The sequence below is a fragment of the Mirounga leonina genome, unplaced genomic scaffold (genome assembly GCF_011800145.1).
Source record: "Mirounga leonina isolate KUSES-001 unplaced genomic scaffold, KU_Mleo_1.0 Mir_125, whole genome shotgun sequence".
In the NCBI taxonomy this organism is placed as follows: domain Eukaryota; kingdom Metazoa; phylum Chordata; class Mammalia; order Carnivora; family Phocidae; genus Mirounga; species Mirounga leonina.
The window spans coordinates 19,612,313-19,634,001 of NW_023270305.1; the positions used below are offsets into that span (position 1 = coordinate 19,612,313).

The 21,689-nt window shown below is 41.7% G+C and overlaps 1 protein-coding gene across 4 annotated transcripts in view; it reads left to right on the top strand.

Moving 5' to 3' along the window:
• The first annotated feature begins 9,503 nt into the window (after positions 1–9,503).
• Positions 9,504–21,689, top strand: part of RASGRP3 (RAS guanyl releasing protein 3) — a 103,887-nt gene continuing 91,701 nt past the window's right edge. For 2 of the 4 annotated variants that reach the window (XM_035000889.1, XM_035000894.1), the window contains exon 1: positions 9,507–9,770. The gene's annotated coding sequence lies outside the window, so the exon portion shown is untranslated. Of the gene's footprint in view, positions 9,771–10,326; positions 11,055–21,689 lie in introns of all 4 variants that reach the window. The other 2 variants (XM_035000890.1, XM_035000896.1) reach the window with 2 other exon arrangements.

Sequence of the window (21,689 nt, forward strand, 5' to 3'; positions counted from 1 at the left end):
CAAGAAGTGGACATGTTGCCCAAGCCAATCAAAGTCCTGCCACAGGACTTTTCTTATGGGAGGAGGGAGAAGGAGTCCCTTTCCTTGCTAGTCACTGTGAAGATATGAGCCCAGGGCGCTATATTTCTAGTCTCAAGGAGAATCCAGTCTGACAGTTTTAAGTAAAGATTTTAGCCAAAGAAAGAGCCATGATGATGTTCCAGTGTTGGTTTCCAGGCATCCTCAGGCCCCTTGTATTGTTGACATCTGACAGTTTTGATGTAATGTACATGCCTGACATTAGCTTCTGATTGCAGAAGCACCTACTTCAAAGACAGCCATCTCCAGTAAACATGCTGCTAGCAGTACAATGGATAAATAGTCAGGCCACCCTGCCCATGAAGTTTCCTTTTTTTTTTTTTAGAACCCTCAACCCCAGTAAAAGCAGAACCCCAGGTCTTTGCATGCTCTCTCTCCATCCACAAACTTGCCCTGTGGCCCCAGGTATGACATATGCCCTCTAGAACTTGTGGGTAATAAACCTTGTTTGTTTGTTTTTTTCCAGAGTTCCCTAATGGCCGTTGCTAAGGTGTGCCTTGCAATCACTTAATGAGAACCACATGGGCCAGTCCAGCTACAACATTGGCTACAAAATGGGAAATGTCTGTGGGGGCTTGCCTCGGTCCAGGTGGTACCCCCAGGAATTTCATCATTGGACTCACTGTATCGAGCCACACCTGGATTGTTTTTTCATTTGCAAGGGCACAAAAGATAATAAAACAGATTTAATGCAGTCTTCTAATACTTTAAAAACCATGTTTAAGGTATGAATATGTCACCTCTAAGGACCAGACTCCCTGTGATGAAAAATCTGATGATTGGAGTCTGCGTCATTTAAGACAAAGCGAAAATGAGCCTCCCTCCCTCCCTCCCTTCCTTCCATTCTGCCTCCCTCTCTCCATCTCTCCCTCCCCCTCTTCCTCCCTCCCTCTTCCTCCCCCCTCTCTCTTTCTTATTTGAATTCCACATACATTATGGGCCAGACAGCCAAAAGAGATAAGAAAAATCTCCTGTCCTGCACATTTGAATCACAGGGCGTGGCAGGGACCGCTTTGCAGGCTCTTCTGATAACAAAAGCGAGGACGCAATCTGTCACTATTATTAGTAGCAGTAAGTATTATAACCATTTACTGACTGCTCTTGGGCCAGGTATTGCGCTAGTACGTTACCTGATTACCCTTAATTCTGAAAGGTATTGTTCCGATTTGAGGTATAGACGAGGAAGTGGATATTTACACGGTTTAAAGGTCATCCAGTCAAATTTGAAGCAAGGTGTGCCTGACTCCAGAGGATAGGTCCTTTCTGCCTTTTCTGTGCCTCCTTCCCTATAGCAGGACTTGGATGAGAGTCACAGCTACCCAGCATGCACAGTAAAAGACGTGTCTAGTCCCCCAGATTAATGCCTTGGGGGATACCTTCCTCTAAGTTCTCGACTTCCCTCAGGCCATCCCTTAGATCATCATGGCCTATTCAAAGCATGAACCATGGCCCTCCAGAGCTTCGGATGGCTCTACATTTGGAATGGTGCCTTTTGACACAATACTTAACGACAACTGTACCTGGATCAGAGAGACCCACAATGCTCCAAGGACCACCTCAACCACTGCAATCCTAGCAAACCACCGCAATGGATTTTGTCACAGAGCTGCCCATCTCCCAAGTCTGCAGCAAATTTTGAAAGTAGAAAATATTCTTTATAATTGCCAGTATTCATCCTCTGACCTCCCTCCCATCTACTTGAGTCATAGTCATTTGTTCACCAAATGTAGGGGGAGTATCTGAGAGTTGACAATGACTTACAGTTCACATTCTCGCTTCAAAGAGCATGTCTCCATGGCACCCAACACCCATAGCCAGATGGCCAAACTGGATCAACTCAGTTCTGGAAAATGTCTCTGCTTCCACATCAATCTGTTTTTGCTTTGCTCCTTCCTTCTGCTTTAAGATTTCATTTCTTAAATCTACTCCCTGGTTTTGATGTTTGGACTCTCCTTACTCAGAACTGGTACTTTGTTTTCGGATTGGTTTTTAAAAATGGTCTTCCCATCATAGAACGAGAAAGTAGAATGGTGGTTACCAAGGGTTTGGGGGAGGGTGAAAAGGGAGAGTTGCTGTTTTAGCGGTGTAGAGTTTCAGTTTTGTAAGAAGAAGTTCTGGAGATCTGATTCACAACAGTGGGAATATAGTTAACACTACTGTACTGTCCGCTTAAAAAATTGTGAAGATGGTAAGTTTTATGTTAAGTATTTTTACCATAATAAAAAAAAAAATGCCAAAACCAATTTTTTTAATACCCAGGGGGAAAAAAGTTCCCTCCATCCAGATCTTTCCTAAGAGCCGCAAACTGATGCTATAATGCTACGTTACGCACAAATTGGAACTGACTTTAAAGGACGTTTACATGTTAACGTGTGTTCCAGTATGGAACCTTGATGTCGGCTAAAGCTATAATCAGAATTTACTCAGTACTTGCATAACCTGTCCCCCTTGGGTCACTCTCTTGTACTAGTTAAAAACGTATGTTTTGAGGGGCGCCTGGGTGGCTCAGTGGGTTGAGCGTCTGCCTTTGGCTCAGGTCATGATCCCAGGGTCCTGGGATCGAGTCCTGCTTCCCTTCAGGCTCCCTGCTCAGCAGGGAGTCTGCTTCTCCTCCTCCCTCTGCCCCCCCTCCCCACCACTTGTGCTCTCTCTCACTTCCTCTCTCAAATAAATAAATCTTTTTCTTTTTTTTAGGAAAATGTATGTTTTGACCCCTGGATCACTGGTTCTCAAACCTCAGTGCATAGTAACAATCACAGGCTTATTATAAATGCATATTCCAAGGCTTACCCCGGACTGAACTGAATTAGAAATCCTCTGCGGCTGAGGCCCAGCGATCTGCATGTTCAATAAACTCTATGTTCCTCTGATACAGGCTGTCCTTGAACCACGATTTGAGACATTCTACTTCAGAAGGTATGCTGCTATTAGGGCAAAGGTCAAATGTGTAATTTTATTTTTCTTCCATGGTTCAAGCTCAGGGCTTTGTACTTAGTAGGGACTTAACATGTGGTTGAAAAAAATACAGTAAAAAAAAGTATTTTGCTAGACTTGTCCAAATAAAACACAATCTGTAGCATGTGGTTTCTTTCAGAATTAATTGTGCATTAATACTTGGTATTTGAGCAAGCCATATAATTAGGAGCTATAATGTGATGCAAGCTCCAAATATGTGGCTGTAGTGTTAGTGTTTTGAAATCCAGACTCTCAGATCCTCTGATCTCATATAACTCTAAAAGTCATTGCTTTCTTGAACTTTTTTATCCCTCTTCAGCTTTTAAATGGAAATGAGGCATTCCTGGTTTCAGCCTGACTTACAGCTTTTAATCTGGGTTCGTAATGAAGTATGAGACAGCATTTGATGTATTTCATTGTGTAGTCTGTCCGCACAAGAATAACTGTGAATGTATGTTTAAAGTTCCACGTACTTCAGAATTTAAGTTTTTGCCTGAAAAAAAAGAAAAGTTCATTTATCTAGTGAGCAAAGCAATTTGGAGTTGCTTCATTTAGATTAAATTCATAATTTTATTTCTAATAGAATTATTTATATTTATGATATCACAAAAATGTGCCATGGCAGCTTTTTACTGAGAAATTAATAAGATAATTTGTTTTTCATGCTCTGGAGGAATTTTGCCCATCAGATGGGCAGTGGTCTGTGAAGGATTTCTAACCCCGAGTCTGAATTTACAGTGCCAGAGTAATTTCTCGATGCACTCAATATTACTTGGATGTAATGTGAAGTGTAATTGGTTCCCCACAGAGAACATAGTTTTTTGCTCAAAATTTGCCTATACAAAGTGAATTTCATAATGGTTCTATCTCCATGTATTTTTTAGAATGACATCATGCTGTAGAAATATAAACATTCAAATGGAAAATCAAAAGTTGGATCAGATAGTAACCCCCCGATAGATTAGGTCTTTAATTTTTCTAAGAGACTAATGTATTACATATTCTCTTTCTCCCCTGTATTGTTTTATTAAGATGTCGACAGTAACCCAGAGGTCACCAAATGCTTGGTATGAATACAACCAAGAATTTGTGGCGTTCTGAAATGTCTTCAGAGGCTTGGAAGGTCAGGTCGAAAGTCACAGAAACTTAGAACTGAAAGGACCTCAGAGATGGAGCCTGAGGACATTCAGGTAACAGAGTTGCTCAAGAGTGCATGATGGTAAAGAGACATCCGGCTTCTCTCTCAAGGCAGTGCGCTTCCCTCTGCTTTGAAGGAGGAACAATTAAGAAGTAGTTTTGTCTATTCTGTCTTTGGGTAATATAGTCGTCCTAACTATTCAGTAATCTACCAGATATTACATGTATTTGTTTCTTCTTTCTGAGTCTTTTATCCACCGAGGCAGATAGACTGTAGGACAGATGCCGTGATCCCCTGCCTCTTGGTATCCATGCCCTTTGACCCCCTCCCCCAGAGTATGGGCAGGACCTGTAATTTGCTTCTAACCAATAAAATGCAGCAAAGGTAATGGGATATACAAGGTTATGTGTATATGATTACCTTACATATGGCTAGACATAAACCATCCTGATAGGAGACTCTTCTATAGCTTGCCTGGCCAGATAGGGCTTACCTGGGTCTACTTCTTTAGAGTCTTATAAAGCTTCAGTCGAGGTATTGGCTTGAGCTTTGGTTTTATCTGAGGCTCAACTGGGGAAGGAGCTGCTTCCAAGCTCATGTGATTGTTGGCAACGTCCGTTCCTTGCATGCTTTCAGATTGAGGGCCTCAGTTTTTTGCTGGCTGTTGGAAGGAGGCTACCCCCAGGTTCTTGCCATGTAGTGGTCTCCAGAAGCAGCTCACAACATGGCAGCTTGCTTTTTCAAAGCCAGCAAGGAAGAGAGAATCTCTTGGTCATATTGAATATGACCAGAAGACTCACTTATTTTAACTTGCTGCATCTATTTGGGGGAGATTTTGCACACCATAATTTGTGTTAGAATTCTAAAACTTGTGTTCATGCTCACCTTACAATATCAATATAAACCCATTTTGAATTGCTTTCATTAGTTACATAATTATATGGTTCAGGGGATTATGGAGTGTATTGACTCTATTGTGAATTCAAACAAATACAGTTTTTTAAGTAAGGAAACTGTATGCACTATTAAATTAGCAAGCAACCTACCACTTGGCCTTTACTAGACCAGAGCGACTTTCAAAGCAATAAATTTTAATTTTTGCTCAGCAAATCAATTTCGCTGCCACGTTCTTTCCCCTCCTTCCTTTCTTCCTTCCAAATGTTGCACAAAAATAAGGGAATATTTGGGCACCAATGCTCTTGGAACCCATGGTAATCTCCCTCTGCCTTCAGAAGTGTGTCATGCCCTGTCCCTACAGCGATCTGCTTTCTTTTCTGCATATTTCTTCCCAGCAGTGGCTTTCACAAACCAGCTTATGGTTGGGTTCAAAGGCTTTTCCCAAAGGGACACACAACTGGCAGAAACAGCAAAAAGAAAGTGTCCTTGTTTCAAAATCAATAGAAAAACTTTTACCACAACACCAATTATTATTTCCTTAGTTATGATGACATCAGATTTTAGTCATGACAAAATTGATACTGCTCTAGGCATTTATTATTGGAGAGTCTCAGGATCCTTTTTTTTTTTTCCTTTATTCCATGGAAACTAGTGCTGTTTTATTTTAGGTGCTTGGCAGTGACAGAATACCAAGAGAGGCCAAAGCCCAAGCTAGTGAAGGCAGGCAGTCTGGTTTAGATTTTCCCACTGAACTTTACCAAGGCTGGGCCTCTCCTGGGAGATATCCTGAACTGTTTCATTTGTGCCGGGATTCTTGGAATTTTGCAAGGTAACTTTAACATTATTGTTTACTGACAATTAGACTAAGTAAAAATAAACTACTGACGAACACAACTCAATTTTAATGAAATTAATGGAAAAGTTTTATTACCATCCCACTAAGTGTTCTCGTTCCTTCAAAGAGTTGTTAGCTTTTATATTTTATTTTTGTAGTGTAGGTCTCCTTCCTAACCTTCAACCATCTTTTCAGAGTTCCTACTACAATTTAGAGGTCCATCCCTTACCTGCATTCTTTCAGTTAGTCATTCCAGGAGTTCTGATTTATTTTCATTAGAATGATACAATTCAGGGGCGCCTGGGTGGCTCAGTCGTTAAGCGTCTGCCTTCGGCTCAGGTCATGATCCCAGGGTCCTGGGATCGAGCCCCGCATCGGGCTCCCTGCTCCGCGGGAGGCCTGCTTCTCCCTCTCCCACTCCCCCTGCTTGTGTTCCCTCTCTCACTGTGTCTCTCTCTGTCAAATAAATAAATAAAATCTTTAAAAAAAAAAAAAAAGAATGATACAATTCAAGTCAAAGGAGCACGGTTCCCCACAACGTGTAATCACCTAGCACTTATGCACATTGTGAACAAAGATAGGCTTTTATTAAAAATATCTAGAAGGTCTTCAGGTACAGTGTATTCCACTTGAACAAAAATATGCAGATTTTTTTGCATTTTCTTTGACAAGTTTTGCTTGGGTTTCCTCTCTATTATATACATTGAAATTTGTAGGTGACTACAGTAAAAAAGTGTATTTTCCTCCACTTGCAAAACCAAAATAGTGGAAGAAAGTCCCACATTACCTTTCCCCACGAGGTCTTTTGACTTTTTCCCCTAATGCCTTTTCAGAGAGTCTATCATTAATTTTAGATTAAGAACACAGAACCTTTCTGTTCCCATACAGGTTTTAATGCTTCATTTTTAGAGATGGCCTATATAGGGAGCTCTGTGAAGCTGTTCTTTGTGAGAAGGAAAACACTTCCCCACAAAAAGAGAAGGGACGTTTCCAGTGAACAATGAAAGCCTGGTAAATAGACTTGGAGTTTCTTTGCGGAGTTCATGCTTTGCACATGGGAGCATGGTTTGCTCCCAGAAACATCCTACCCTGTGGCTGGACATTTACTGGCCAATGTCAACTTGTGTCCCTTTAATCATTTCAGTACATTACAGCTGTTATATCCTGACCACCTTGGACTTCCTTCTTCCTTTCTGCTGTTACAACGGGGTCATTCACTCCTTTCTCTCTCTCTGTTTTTTAAAGAAATCTTTTCCTCCCCATCTGTGCCTGGGAATGTACATACTCTTGCTTTTCCCCCACCAGCTCTGGTTGAGCTCATTGTTTAACCTATTCTTTCTAATATACAGGTCTTAGCATGAAGGCTACAAATGGACAGCAAGGGATGGCTGGATCCGAAAACAATAATCAAATCACTAAACCAAAAATAGGGAAATGGGACATTTTGTTTTCCTCCAGAGACTTAATTTCTTCCTGTTTTCTTTGGTTTCATCTTACTTCAGGCCACGTATCATTTTCAAATATACATATTAGTAAAGGTGGCTTTGACTTTTATCTATTTTTATTATGACTACCACAAGTAAGAGAGAGCTTTTGTCTCTCCCTTAAATGCCATCAGCTTGTTCTTGCCACTGCTTTTGCTTTGCTTCAGGTGGCACTTCCACGGTAACAGGGAAATTAGTGTCTTCCTAACATTATATGTAAATATTCTTCTGGTCGTCTAAATAGGAGTCACCAGCATAAAAAGCATTTAGAAGTTTTCCTTATTCTTCCCTAAAACAAAATCAGTTCTCTTAAATCCTGTTCAGTTTTATTTTTTTTAATCAGGGTATAATTGACATATAACGTTGTATTAGGTTCAGGTGTACAACACCATGCCTCGCTGTTGGTATATATTATGAAATGATCACCACAGTAAGTCGAGTTAGCATCTGCCACCAAACATAGTTACGTTTTTTTCTTGTGATAAGGACTTTTAAGTTCCACTCTTCCAGCAGCTCGCAAATACACATTACAGTGTTATTCGCTATAGTCACCAAATCCTTTTCAGAAGGTGGGATATTAATAAAATAATTTTATAGACCACTGCTCCTCATACTGTAGTGAGCATTGGAGTCACCTGGAGTTCACACAGATTGCTGCCCACCCCCCGCCACCCCCTGAGATTCTGATCCAACAGCTACTGAGGCTACTGGTCCACAGAGAGCGGACAGCACCCTGAGTAGCCCCTCCTATCAAGAGATTCTCTGGCTTCCCCTGTGTTGCTTCTCAAAGTGTTCCCCTCATGTAAAGAGCAGCTTGTTAACAGATGGTAAATGTGGGATGACCGACAGAAAATGATAGATGATCAATAGATAACTAATAAAATCATAGGAAGGACCTTAAATAATAACATTTTTTCCTTAAAATTAGTACGTTTTTAAAGATTTTATTTATTTATTTGTCAGAGAGAGAGAGAGGGAACAAGCAGAGGGAGGGGCCGAGGGAGAGGGAGAAGCAGGCTCCGCGCTGAGCAGGGAGCCCGATGCAGGGCTCGATCCCAGGACCCTGGGATCGTGACCTGAGCCGAAGACAGATGTCCAACCAACTGAGCCACCCAGGCATCCTGAAAATTAGTAAGTTTTTAAAGCATGGGATGCATACTATAAAAAACAAAAGAGCACTAAATATGTCTATCACAAACCAAACTGTCCCCGCATTCCAGATCTGTACTCCCACTTTGCCAAACCAACCAGGTTTAAATATTTTGTTAGAGTATGTGAACACCACATTTAGAAAGAAGTTGAGAATTGCCCTCCACACAGTTGATGCCAGTTGGTACTTTCATCGACTGTTATGGGAATTCTTACTCCTCCGCACTCGAATGGTATCAGACAATATCAACATTTGGCTCTGTCCATCTGATATGTGAAAAATGAGATCTAATTTTTATTTTATGTTGTCTATAATTATGAGAGAAGTTAAACAAATTTGAGTAGTGAAACCGTGGACAGTCTTTAGTTTAATGCCAATGGCTGACTGGTCTATAAACTTAGCTTCATCATTTCTTTTAAGCCAAAGTATCTGCTTTTCTCGTCCACCTGTTGATATCTTCCTGTTGTTGAACCTTGCCTCCGAAAGTACTTCAGTTCCTTTCAAATGAAATCAGTGTGGTGATCCCCGTGGTCTGCCCCCTACCTCATTTCCCCCAGGAAATTCACTTTGTAGGTCATTCCCTTGGGAAATGAAGGAGGTGATGTAGGTTTGTGGATGGTATTTTATATAGAAAATGGTACATCTCCAACCCCAAGCTTTGCTTGTGGTAAATGTCAATTTAGCACAACCAAGATGATAGGAAGTTAAACTTTGACTATGGTACCATGACCAAAGCTGAATTTCCCTTAGCTTGTTTATTGGTATTCACTTGAAGGGAACACACACACACACACACACACACACACCTCAGACTGCTTTTTGAAATCACATACATTTCCTGCCTTCTTCTTTCCTCAGTGCTCTTACGACCAGCCTATTTATAGCCCAGGAAAGGAAAAAGCTCCACTGGAGGCAGGAAAACTAAGTTCAGAAAGAATAGGAGGAAGTGTGCCTGCCATTTAGCCAAACAACCTTTAATTCATTGAGCTCAAAGCTTAGCAGCTTCACTGTCGTCGTGAGGAGTAAACAGCTTGCAAATTTGAGATTTTTTTTCTCTCCCCACTTTTGACCAGCCTTGGGGCTATGGAGGTGATGGCAGCGTTTTAGAAGACAGAACAGAAATCTCTAGGTGTTTTCATGCATGAAGAAAAACTTGTGAGGGGTTGGCGAAGCGGAAAGAAGACAGTTCAACAGAAGGATGAGTTGGAAATGATTCCACATCTGTGAGTTAAGGTAAGTGTCATTTTTAAGACTGTCCATTGTTTTGTCTACATGCATATGGTGAGCAGTGGGCATTAGCCAGAGACAGTATGCATGCTGTGAGGGCAGGGCCTCATGAAAAGCTTGTAAGCTTGCTTATATTTCTGAAGAAATGTAGAAACCTGTCTCCATCAGGACATCTTCAGTTTGTAAGTAACAGTGATAAATACTGCTCTTGAAATAGTAGTTGTTTCCTTAAGATAGCTTTATGTCCATTAAGTTTTCTTCTGTTTCATCATCGCCAGGGATTAAATAGTATAAATGATTTTACTGAAGATCATTTTTGAAAAATAATTTCTTGAGTTTGTCTGTCCAGTCCTTTCAAATTGCTGATTAATAATCCATGTACCATTTCTTCGATCACTGCCGGTTTAGAATACATTTAAATTGGCTCTCAAGCAAAAATAGTCAACTTTAGAAATGTTGCTTTAACTGAAAGTTAAATTTCGTAGAAAAGTAAGTGAAGAGGAAGTTGTTGTTGTTTGTTGTTTTTAATACAAAGCTTCTTTTCCTGGACATTCATTTTCAGACAAAGGAGAACCTTCCAGAAGCACCAAAAACAGCACTGACCAGCTCCAGTGATAGAAAGTGTTCACGATAATTATTTACATTTAAGTTAGGATTTCAAAACATCTGTGTCAAGTACATTTTCTGAGTGGCCTGAAAATTGCCCCCGGGTTTGGAAGTGGAAAGGTCAAAAGGGAATGGGTTAAATCCAGGAACAGTTGGTGTTGCTCACAAAAACTTGGAAAGCTCCTAGGAACATTCCAAATTCTTTTAACATTCCTTGCCATCAAACAAGTACATTTGTTTAAGTGATGCACCGTATTTGCATCCACCGCTGAGAATACCCACATTAGTGTCCTGGAGGAACTTGATTAATGTTGTCGCAGTGACAACAAAGGAATACATTTCTAGCGGTCTGTTGAAAAGAAAGAGCAGAAGGAAACGTGTTGCTGTTATTCCGGCTTATCCCAGTTTGAGATTGGTATGTTGAGAATCTGTCACAAGGAGATAGCAAAGCCGGGAGCCAGAGAGGCTGAGCCAGCCAGATTTCCAATGGCATGAGGACGCCAAGCCATGGTTCTGTCTCCACGTGGAGCTCGTTGGCTGCTCTCTTTCCTAGGAGAATTTAAGGGTTATTTTTTTTCTGATTAGAAAATTAGAATTCATCCTTGGAAACTGTAGTAAAGCGTAGTATTCTCGAATAGGGAGAACAAGTTTTCTTCGTTGAACTTCATCCGTACAAAGAAAGAGGTAAATAAAGTTAATCTGGATAAATATGATGGATCTGAAGAAACAAATAAACTCTTAGCACGCATTTCCAAGACACCCCCGTGCTGCCAAGTTAATTCTGAATCTGTTTTATTATTTCCCCAAAGTGAAACCCAAGGTCACTTCATTAATTGTCCCCCATGTGGGTCTAGTGATAGACACAGTGCTGACCGTGATCTTGATTTCGGGAATGTTGAGTTCCCTGCCCTTACGGTTTCAAAACAACTCTCTCATCTGACATATTTACGAGAATAGAAATGGTTTAAACACTGTCGAAGGTTTAAATAATAGAGAAAATTAGGCGTTATGCCTTTTGTTCTAAGAATGTATTTTTTTTTCACTTTTAGGAATCTTATGGTTGGTCATTGGTTTCTGGAGGCCCCACAGATGCTTATAAATATATTCATGAAATCCCAGTTATTTAAAATAGATTTGGGGGGGATTATTTAATCGTTTCACCAGTTTCTTGATGTACTTTCAAGCTCCTGAGGCTATTTGATGTTAGAGTTAGCTAATTTTAGCTTTTTTATTAATTAAGTAGAAATGTATTGCTTGATTTCCAGCATGACTCTTGTAATTGCTCTGTGTTTGTAGGTTATATGATAGAGCCACCTCTGGCCCTCACATTTAAATACAAGTGAAATCAGATGACTCTAGAGATAGTGTGAAGCGGTGAGAAATGGAAAAGTCAGCACATGTGGTCCATAACTTGTAGGATATGTTGAAGTGGAGTGTGGGGAGAAGCATGCCAAGGTCAGGCGGCTGCGCCCACCTGGCTGTGGGGATGCGGGGGCGGGGCGGGGGGAGTCACATATTGGTTTTAGTGTGTCTCTGATAAGTGGCCTCTAGAGGTTTTCTTTCTCCGATGCCTCATCCCCGCACTCCCTATATTACAGGTTAATAGTAGCACGATACCACTAAAGCATATTTATTAAGTTTTCCTACTTATACAGCAATCTTTACCTTTGCTAACTCAGCATTTACTCTGAGAAAGGGAATTACGTAAGACACAAAGCATCCGACACCACATTCATTATTAACTAAATGAACGGTGTAGAGAGTGGGTACCAGGTAAGGAAGTCCTGGTCCAGGCAGGCTTCGTGGAGTTATGAGGGTGAGCTGACTCGCAGGGCGGAAGAGCTGATGGGAATAGCAAGCGATAAGAGTGTCCAGAACAGGATGGGAGCTGTGTGTGGGGGCCTCTGCACATTCCTATGAGATAGCAATATTCTCGGTGTGCCCAAGGAATAGGACTGTCCGATGGAAAACAGGATTCCCAGTTAAATGGGAATTTCAGAGAGACGACAGACTGTTTTTAGTGTAACGTGGGCCCATTGCACCAGTGTGTGAAGCCAACTGCATGGGACATACGTATTCAGAAATATTATTTGTTGTTTATCTGAAATTCACATGTAACTGGGTGTCCCCTGTTTTAATTTCCTAAATCTGGCAACCGTAGCAGGGAGCTATGAGTCAACAGCTTGACAGGGGCCGGGGCAGTGAGCATATGGGGCCAGAGAGAAGCGTCTGGCGGAGGTTGGGGTCAGACTGGGGTGGGACAGTAATGCCAGACAGAGGAGTTTAGAATCTAATTTAAAGCCACTGGGAAGCCACTGAGGGGCTTTGGAAAGGGAAATGACATCAATAAAATTTGCCCAGTTAAGACAGGACCCAGTGGGGCAAAGAGAACAGGTTGCCAACAGAGAGAAGGGAACCAGATGGAGACACATTAGAGAACAAATCGACCTGTTTTGTAAACTAATTGGCTTTGGTTATAGGAGGAGAGGAAGTGTTAGAGAGGATGTTATGTTTCATGGTCTGTTCTGAGAAAGAGCCAATCAGAGCGATAGCAGCAGGTCAGGGAGTGAGTGAGGGAGAAGAGGACTTTGGTTTTAGTCATCTTAACTTTGATGCCATGATGGACAGCGGGTAGAAATCGGAAGCGACCAGCTGAAAATGGGAAACAGTTTAGGAGGGAGGAGAGAGGCAGAAGAGATCACAATGGGCCAGCACTGATTGGGCATTTCCTACGTGCCAAGCCTGTTATGTCCAGTCTCTTGTTTGATGCTCACAACCGCCCGTAGGCAGGCTGCCTCGCTAGCCACACTTTATAAAAGAGGAAACGGAGGCTCGGAGAGGTTAAGTAATCTGTCCACAACTACCTAGCTAGCGAGAGACAGAGAGTGGAACGCAGGTGTTTAGGAGGCCGAAGCCCGAGATCTGCTCTGAATTCCCCTTCTGCATCTGCAAAGATCTAAAGGCACCAGTTGTTCATGCTGTCACCCAATTTTTTTAAAAATTATATTTTATTATGTTAATCACCATACATTACATCATTAGTTTTTGATGTAGTGTTCCATGATTCATTGTTTGCATATAACACCCAGTGCTCCATGCAGAATGTGCCCTCCTCAATACCCATCCCAGGCTAACCCATCCTCCCACCCCCCTCCCCTCTAGAACCCTCAGTTTGTTTCTCAGAGTCCATAGTCTCTCATGGTTCGTCTCCCCCTCCGATTTCCCCCCTTCATTTTTCCCTTCCTACTATCTTCTTTTTTTTTTTTTTTTAACATATAATGTATTATTTGTTTCAGAGGTACAGGTCTGTGATTTTTAATTGGATTCCTGGTATTTAATTTTTTCTAATGGGTAGCTCTCAGAATTCTGCACCTTTTGGTTAATCTCCCTGAGGAAAAGGGAAGAGTGTATACTCAGAGAATTTCGTATTTCTTTACTTGCATGGTTATTTATTTCCGAAATTGGTTTTCCCTTCAGTGCCTCGTGTTTTACTTTTCCTTGCTTATCTGGTGAATTAAAGATGATGCCGAGGGCGCCTGGGTGGCTCAGTCGTTGGGCGTCTGCCTTCGGCTCAGGTCATGATCCCGGGGTCCTGGGATCGAGTCCCACGTCGGGCTCCCTGCTCGGCGGGAGGCCTGCTTCTCCCTCTCCCACTGCTTGTGTTCCCTCTCTCGCTGTGTCTCTCTCTGTCAAATAAATAAATAAAATCTTTAAAAAAATAAAATAAAATAAAGCTGATGCCGAAAACTGGCCCATGAATGTTAAACTCTTTTCTCTGTCCCCGGCTTCCCTCTAGTGGCCGTCCCAGGTAATGATGCCCAGGCCAGGCAGGGACAGAGCAGGCAGCTGCTGGAAGCAAGGTCTTTAGGAAACCAATTCACCGAATCACTGCAGAATCATCTGCGGGCTCCTAAATGGTTTGGAGGCTAGTTGTGCTTGGAGATTCTGGAAAAGGACTTTGTGGAGTTACATACACCCTTACAGTTGGTTGGCCTGAAGGACATTTTGAATAGACTAGTTTCATATTTATCTTAAACTTTGTAAGCATGAAAAATACGTCACTTTCTTATCTTGTTAGGAGGGTACATAGTAGCAAGTTTGGTTATTAAGCTTTTAATGCACATATCTGCTTTTATTGTTAAGAGAGTTTCCTAGGCCTTTTATTCTAAATGTTTACTTCAAGATACACAGTATAGTTTTTAGTCAGAAGTGAGTAATGTATCTTTTAGGAATATATCTTAAGGAAAATATTCATAGATTGAGACCAAAATATATGTGAAAGAATGTGTGTCTATTTGTAATGGACAAATTTTGGACAAATATACAAAATGAGGAAATCGTCAAGTAATGTTCCACAATGTGGAATTTTATATAGCCATTAATTAAAATATTTAATGTTTTTAGTAAATGGTAAGTGAAAAACAAGGCAAAAAATTATATACACGGTGTGAACTCATTTGCTTAACATATATGTTTATATGAAGAAGAGTTAATTAAAAATTTACATATCAAAATATTAACAATAGGAATCTCTCCTTGGTGAGATAATGGGGATTTTTATTTTCTACTTTGTCTCTGGGATAAGCATTTTCTCCAAGATAAGTATGTACTACTCTTATAATCAGGAACAAAAACCAGTGTGTTTAAAAAAAAGTGGAGAGCCAAGTCCCAGGGTTGATTTCTTGCTGTCATGGCTGACAATAATGTCTGAGCTAACTCAGCCCCATTTACAGCCTCTTTGCCCAGTAAAGAGCTGTATCCTGTTTGTGACAGCATAATTCATTGTAATGGAAAAGATTATGATGCACTAGCCTGGTCTGTGACTTCACTATATTCATCAGCAACAGGAAACAAAGACACACACTTTTTTTTTTCATAATTGTTTTAGTAATAATTGACAATTGGAGGAAATGAATGGCAGAAAACAATTATGGGCAGACAAGCTGGTCAGCAGATCAGACTGGGCAATGCCAAAGGGAGCAGTGACCCCCAGTATGTTTTTGATTCAGGAATCTGGTAATCCCACATCAGGGGTTTGGTACTAAACTTTTTATGTATATCAACACTCGGGGTCAGCGTGAACTTTTCCGTGTGTGTGTGTGTGTGTGTGTGTGTCTCCTCTAATAATAAACTAGCCATTGGTTGGTTGCCCATACATAAAATTCTAAAAGTTTTATTTTCTATTAAATGGAAAAATATCAAATTCATAGTTCTGTCTTCCATGAAATGATCCCTGGTCTTCATTTTAGCAGCAATGGTTGGGGGAACAAACAACAAAAACTCAAAGCAAGTGAATTCATGATTCACTCTGTAGTGGAATGAGCACAATTAGCAACCAGAGAGCTCAAGTGAAGGCTGCATCATCAACTAGGAAAGAGCGAAGTGAGGCAGGTATTCCGTACGCTGTAGAAACATTTCTCTTCCCTAGTGGCTTGTGTCTATAAGCATAACTTCACTGTCAGGTTGAGTACTCTTGAAATTCTTTGGGTGGAGAAACTAAACATGCAGGGTGTGTTTTAACCTTTACTCCAAGTCAGATTCTTCTCTGATTAGCCTGATATGGAGCACAATTCCACAGTAGCTCTTGCTTCCAATCTTAAAGACCACTTACAGGTCATGCTGTTTGCTGTGGAGGCCTCTAGACCAGTGCTGTCCAGTAGAAATATAACCTGAGCCACAAATGTCTTTTTGTATTTTCTAGTTGTGTGTATGTGTGTGTGTGTGTGTATTACTAAAGATTTCTTTCTTTGTACTAAGTTGTATGCATTATTAGAAACACAATGTTCATAATGCTTTCTGAAAGTTAGTTTTATTTATTTATTTTTAAAGATTTTATTTATTTATTCATGAGAGACCGAGAGAAACAGAGGGAGAAGCAGGCTCCCAAGGAGCGGGAAGCCCGATATGGGACTCGATCCCAGGACCCTGGAATCATGACCTGAGCCGAAGGCAGACGCTCAGACCATCTGAGCCACTCAGGCGCCCGAAAGTTAGTTTTAGACTGTGTAATGAAATCATTCCTATGCCTCAATACACTTGAAAACATCATTAGAAAATAAGGTTTCTTACCATCATGTAACCCAGATTTCAAAAACGGGGAGTTTTTCAAAAATAAATAAAAAGAAACAGAATTAATTTTTGAAGAGTTTATTTCTTAGGATGAGAGAGAGAAGGCATGAGCAGGGAGAGAGAGACTCTCAAGCAGACGCCCCACTGAGCCACTCAATCCCAGAACCCTGAGATCATGACCTGAGCCGAAATCAAGAGTTGTCTTCTTAACTGACGGAGCCACCCAGGTGCACCCGAATAGAATTAGTCTTTAAAATGTAGTTATTTAACCCAATATGTCAAAACATCATCATTTTGACAAGTAACCAATATAAAAGATTGTTAGTGAGATAGTCTACCTTTTTTGGGGGTGAGGGGCAAGTCTTTGATATCCAGTGTATATTTTACTCTTAACACACATTCCGCTAGGACAAGGCTCATTTTTACGTGCTGATCAGATTCAGGGGCCTGGTGGTTGCTGTATTAGTGCAGATCTGAACAGAAAAGCTATAGTTACATAAAGAGCATGTGAAGTTCGGCTTGCGGCATCCTCCTCTCTGTTCGGGACTCGGTGACACTTGTGATTAATGCAGCTGTGGCCACTCTCACAGGTAGTGACTAAAACTGAATGGCTGAAAAGCAAGCAAAAGATGGGCAGTTTTCGAATTTCTGCCCATTAGAGCAATGCAGTTGTTCATTTAGACCGTGTAACTAATGGATGCTTTAATACAGAAGAGGGTAATGGAGGTTTTGAAAAACTCCACATTTTTGAAATCTGGGTTACATGATGGTAAGAAACCTTATGTAACCTAATGATGTTTTCAAGTGAATTTAGGCATAGGAATGATTTCATTACACAGCCTAAAACTAACTTTCAGAAAGCATTATGAACATTGTGTTTTAATAACGCATACAACTTATTACAAAGAAAGAAATATTTAGTAATTCACACACACACACACGCACGCACGCACACTCCTTCTAGCATTGTGATCGCTTGCTGATGTCTTTTCGGCATTCTGCATTGTCTTCTGTGAAGAGTAGGAAGTATGCTTTAATAATCTTGTATAACTCCTATGCCCTGGGGACTCTCATGCCAGTCAGCTGGAGCGATAAAGATAGCTCTGTGCGCTAAAGATGGGGATACAAAAATAGAACCGGTGGAAGTGGGTCCAACTAAAAGACTGTGGGTTCTTGTGGCCCCCCCAGTGGCAGAGAGCTGGAGACAAGGGCCCCGAAGTCCTGGCAATGAGTCTCAGCCCCCTGGACCCATCGTAGTCTGGGTTCACTTCTTATTCCATGAGGGTCTGTTTATAAAAGCTAGATTTAAAGCAGTCAGAAAACTCGAAGGTCAAAATAAAAGTTAGACATTTAAAATGTAAATAATGACCATCCATCGCATGATTTACAAATTGGTAGTGCTCCAGAAGCCTGTTTGTAAGAATTTTCTTGGCCCTCTGAATTCACTTTCCATTTTTCCCATAGAAACAAAGTCATAAAAAAAAAAAAAAGAAACAAAGTCATAAATAGTGATGGGGTATGCACACCTAAAATACTGTGTACTGGGACACCTGGGGGGCTCAGTCAGGTAAGCGTCTGCCTTGGGCTCGGGTCATGATCTCAGGGTCCTGGGATCGAGCCCCTGCTCGGCGGGGAGCCTGCTTCTCCCTGTGCCTGCAACTCCCCCTGCTTGTGCTCTCTCTCTCTCTCTGACAAATAAACAAAATCTAAAACAATAAATAAATAAATAAAATTAAGTAAAATAAAATACTGTGTACTTACAATGAAATTATTACAATGTATTTACTTTATATTCACAATATATTACATTAAATTTTTATTCTTTATTAAATCATGATTAATATAATCTTTTATATACATATTTATATGATATATTTATATATCATATAAATTATATATTTATAATATTTATAAATCTGTTAAATTACTATAATGCATTTATAATGAACTATAGTTATTAATGTATCACTTCTACATTAGTATATCATACATTAATAATGTTAGTAATTACATTAATACATTAATCATCTATGAATAATTAAAACAAAAAAAGAATATGCTGAATCAAGGCACACGTCACTTTATATCCGAAGCAACAAGCGCTGGTAGGGAAGCGAGTCACACCAGGCACGGGAACAAGTATAAAATAGATATCATACTTATTTTGTCCCTTAATGTCAGTAGGAAAGCAGATTCACTGCAAAATGAGGCAACAGGTGGAATTCTTTCCTAAGGAGGCTGCCTTACCTCTGTGACCTGTCGGTGGAGACAGCTTTTCATTTGGATGTCTGAACCTTGGATTTGCCTTTTCCTTAAGGATGAAGTACATCTAGCACTGCCCTTAGTGTGTAGCCATAATTAGGATCTTTTTTTTGTTCCCAAGTAGGGTGAGGTTTTCCTAAGTAACATTTGGCCGAGAGGAAGGCGGAGAGAAAGGTTGCAGTGAAGGAGACTATGTGGGCCCATGAGACAGAGATTCATGCACAGTTGCTCAGTTCTCCAAAGGAGAAAGGAACCCAGAGCACCAGGGACTCTGCTTTGGATCTGGGTTTTTTTCCTGCAGCCTCCAGGGTGGGAGAGGGGAGGGGAGCGAGGTGTGTGCAGCTGGTCTCTGCATGTAGAGAACACTCTCTGACTCTGTTTCTTCTATCTTCGTGAGTGCCATAAACTCTTGGATCCTACGGAAAGGACCATGGCTTTTTCTCATCACTAGTAAATGAAGAGCGGGTGGCAAAGTAAGGCATTAACTGCCCTTTGGGCAAGGTCAAGGGCCACCGGTTGGTTTCACAAATCAGCAAGAGAATTCAAGACCGTATAGGTGGGGTGGAGATCATGTATGTAGCTCAAGAACAGGAGCCTAGGCCAGGAGAATAAAGTATTCCTGTGACTTCTCTCTTCTGGAACGCCTTCCTGTCCTTCCTTCTGGCTGGGAACTGGGGCTGTCTCTCTGGTCAGGGAGGTCCGCCAACAGATCAAGGGTGGGTGCTGTGCTGCGTGCTGCTCAAAGGGGCAGGCCACGTCTGGAGCACGCACATCTGGGTTTTCTGTATCCGAAGTGACCCCTATCCCTCTTGACTGATGATCCCATCCTTCTTCAGGATCCTCTCTCTCAATTTCTTTGGCTTCTAGGACGTTTCCTTTAAAACCTTCACATTTTTTCTTTGCTGTGGAAACTACGACCCAGACTACCTAAATCCGCTGCCCATATGAGTTACCCATTTGATTTCTCGAATTCCACCGCTGAAATTCTCAGTGTGTCTTCTGGCACACCTTTGTTTTCTCATTTCTCTTTCAAGATTTTAAACCCATAAAATCAGCCACTCTGTCCTCGACCCTACTGAAAGTATAATGTCAGAAACTTTCTAAATGATGCAGAAAATAACCTCTTTCCACTTTTATTCCTCTTGATCCCTGCACCATTTACTATCCTAAAATTGTCCTCTATTGAAATCTGAGATGCCCCATTGTTCCTGTTTTCTTTCAATCTTGATGAGTGTTTTCTTTTTTTCTTTGCCCTCAATTGCAGCCATTTACTAGAGGTCCTTGTCTTCCATTTCTCTCTAAATCCTTTGTCCCTCAGAGAGCTCGTTCATGGCTTCCATATGTAAAGAACTCTACCCTTGCTTCTCTAGCTCTGAGGGGATTGTAGCCTGCATTCTAGGACCAGGTGTCTGTCTGTGTGCTTCTACTCGATGTTCTGTCCTCCCTTCAAACTTAGCACGTCCAAACTGAAAATCCTACCCTTCTCCCCTTAGCTATGCAGCCTCCCTGTGTTCTTTCCTTTGATGGTGACATCATCCCATCTGTGTTGGACCCATCTTTCCTCCATCTTGTTCTTCACCTCCTGGTAGCCCAGTAGGTCATCCTTCCTGTTAAATGTGTCTCACATTCCGTTCCTCCCTTCCTGTCACTACTGCTTCCCTTCTTGTCCTTTTTACCTAAATCCGGGACTCTATCGGTAGCCGTCCAGCTGATTTCCTTCCCTCAGGCTCTCCCCTTCCCTCACACTCACCTCTCCACACTTCTGAGAGAATAATCTGTCTTGGAGGGTGTTATACTTTGTGAAGTTAACATTTGTTGAGTAGAGCCCTGTAGAGTTGCTGGATGGTGAGCAAAACAGAAGACCGCAACAGAAACTGAAAGAGAGAGATTTACTACTTACAGGTCCTGGAGGAAGCACACCGCATACCTTGAGGGGCTACACAAGGAGGTCAAGGTGGGGTGCAGGCACAGGACCTGAGCACATGCCTTTGTTAGAGGCTGTGGGTGGCATGCTTTGGGGTTCCTGGGTTAAGGCCAGATTGGTCGATTCAACCAAAAAGTGTGGCTTTTTGTAAGTCCCACCAGGTCTTACATGGTCTTACCAGGGTAGCATGAGGGAAGGCCTTGGGAGGCTGGGAGACTGTTTATCACAAGGGTCTTTAGGGAGGTCCTATCAGGAACTTACGTTAACCTGTCACTCTGCAGGTTGTTATCCAGGGCAGGCCCTTGCGTGAGGGGCTGGTGTCCGTTAGCTAAACTCTTGACACAAGGCTGCAGACGGCCTGGGATCTTAGCCAAGGTTGAGGAAATGGAAATACATTCAGCGTAGCTACATTAGTTATAAGAAAACGTGTATGTCATGGAAGCACAAGAAATGAAGTGGAGAACGGCAGGGGCCTCCCTCCAGAAACTCGGTGATCAGATTCTGAGGCCATGAATTCTGGAACATGATGGTTTCTACCTCCATTCCTCAGAGGCTCTGCTCACCTCCCCCAACCCCAGCTGCTCTTCCTGCCTCTACCTCAGCAAGCACAGCATGGAGGATGTCCATCAGCTCCTCAGTTTGAAGGTTCTTTTTTTTTTTTTAAAGATTTTATTTATTCATTCATGACAGACAGAGAGAGAGAGAGAGGCAGAGGGAGAAGCAGGCTCCCAAGGAGCAGGGAGCCCGATGCGGGACTCGATCCCAGGACCCTGAGATCATGACCTGAGCCGAAGGCAAGATGCTTAACCATCTGAGCCACCCAGGCGCCCCAGTTTGAAGGTTCTTTTTATTCAAGCACTGATCTAAATGGATACATCTCTTGCTTTCCATTCCAAATTCCCTTGAGAAAGAATCTGATTATCAGACTGGCCTAAACTTGCCTCAGGTATCCATTCCTTGTCTAGGCATTTATGACCTTGAGAGAGGAATCACAGGACAAATCCAGAGGATGGGGGCAGTTTTTAGAAGAGGCTCATGCTTGTGAAGCTATGTCTTACACACCT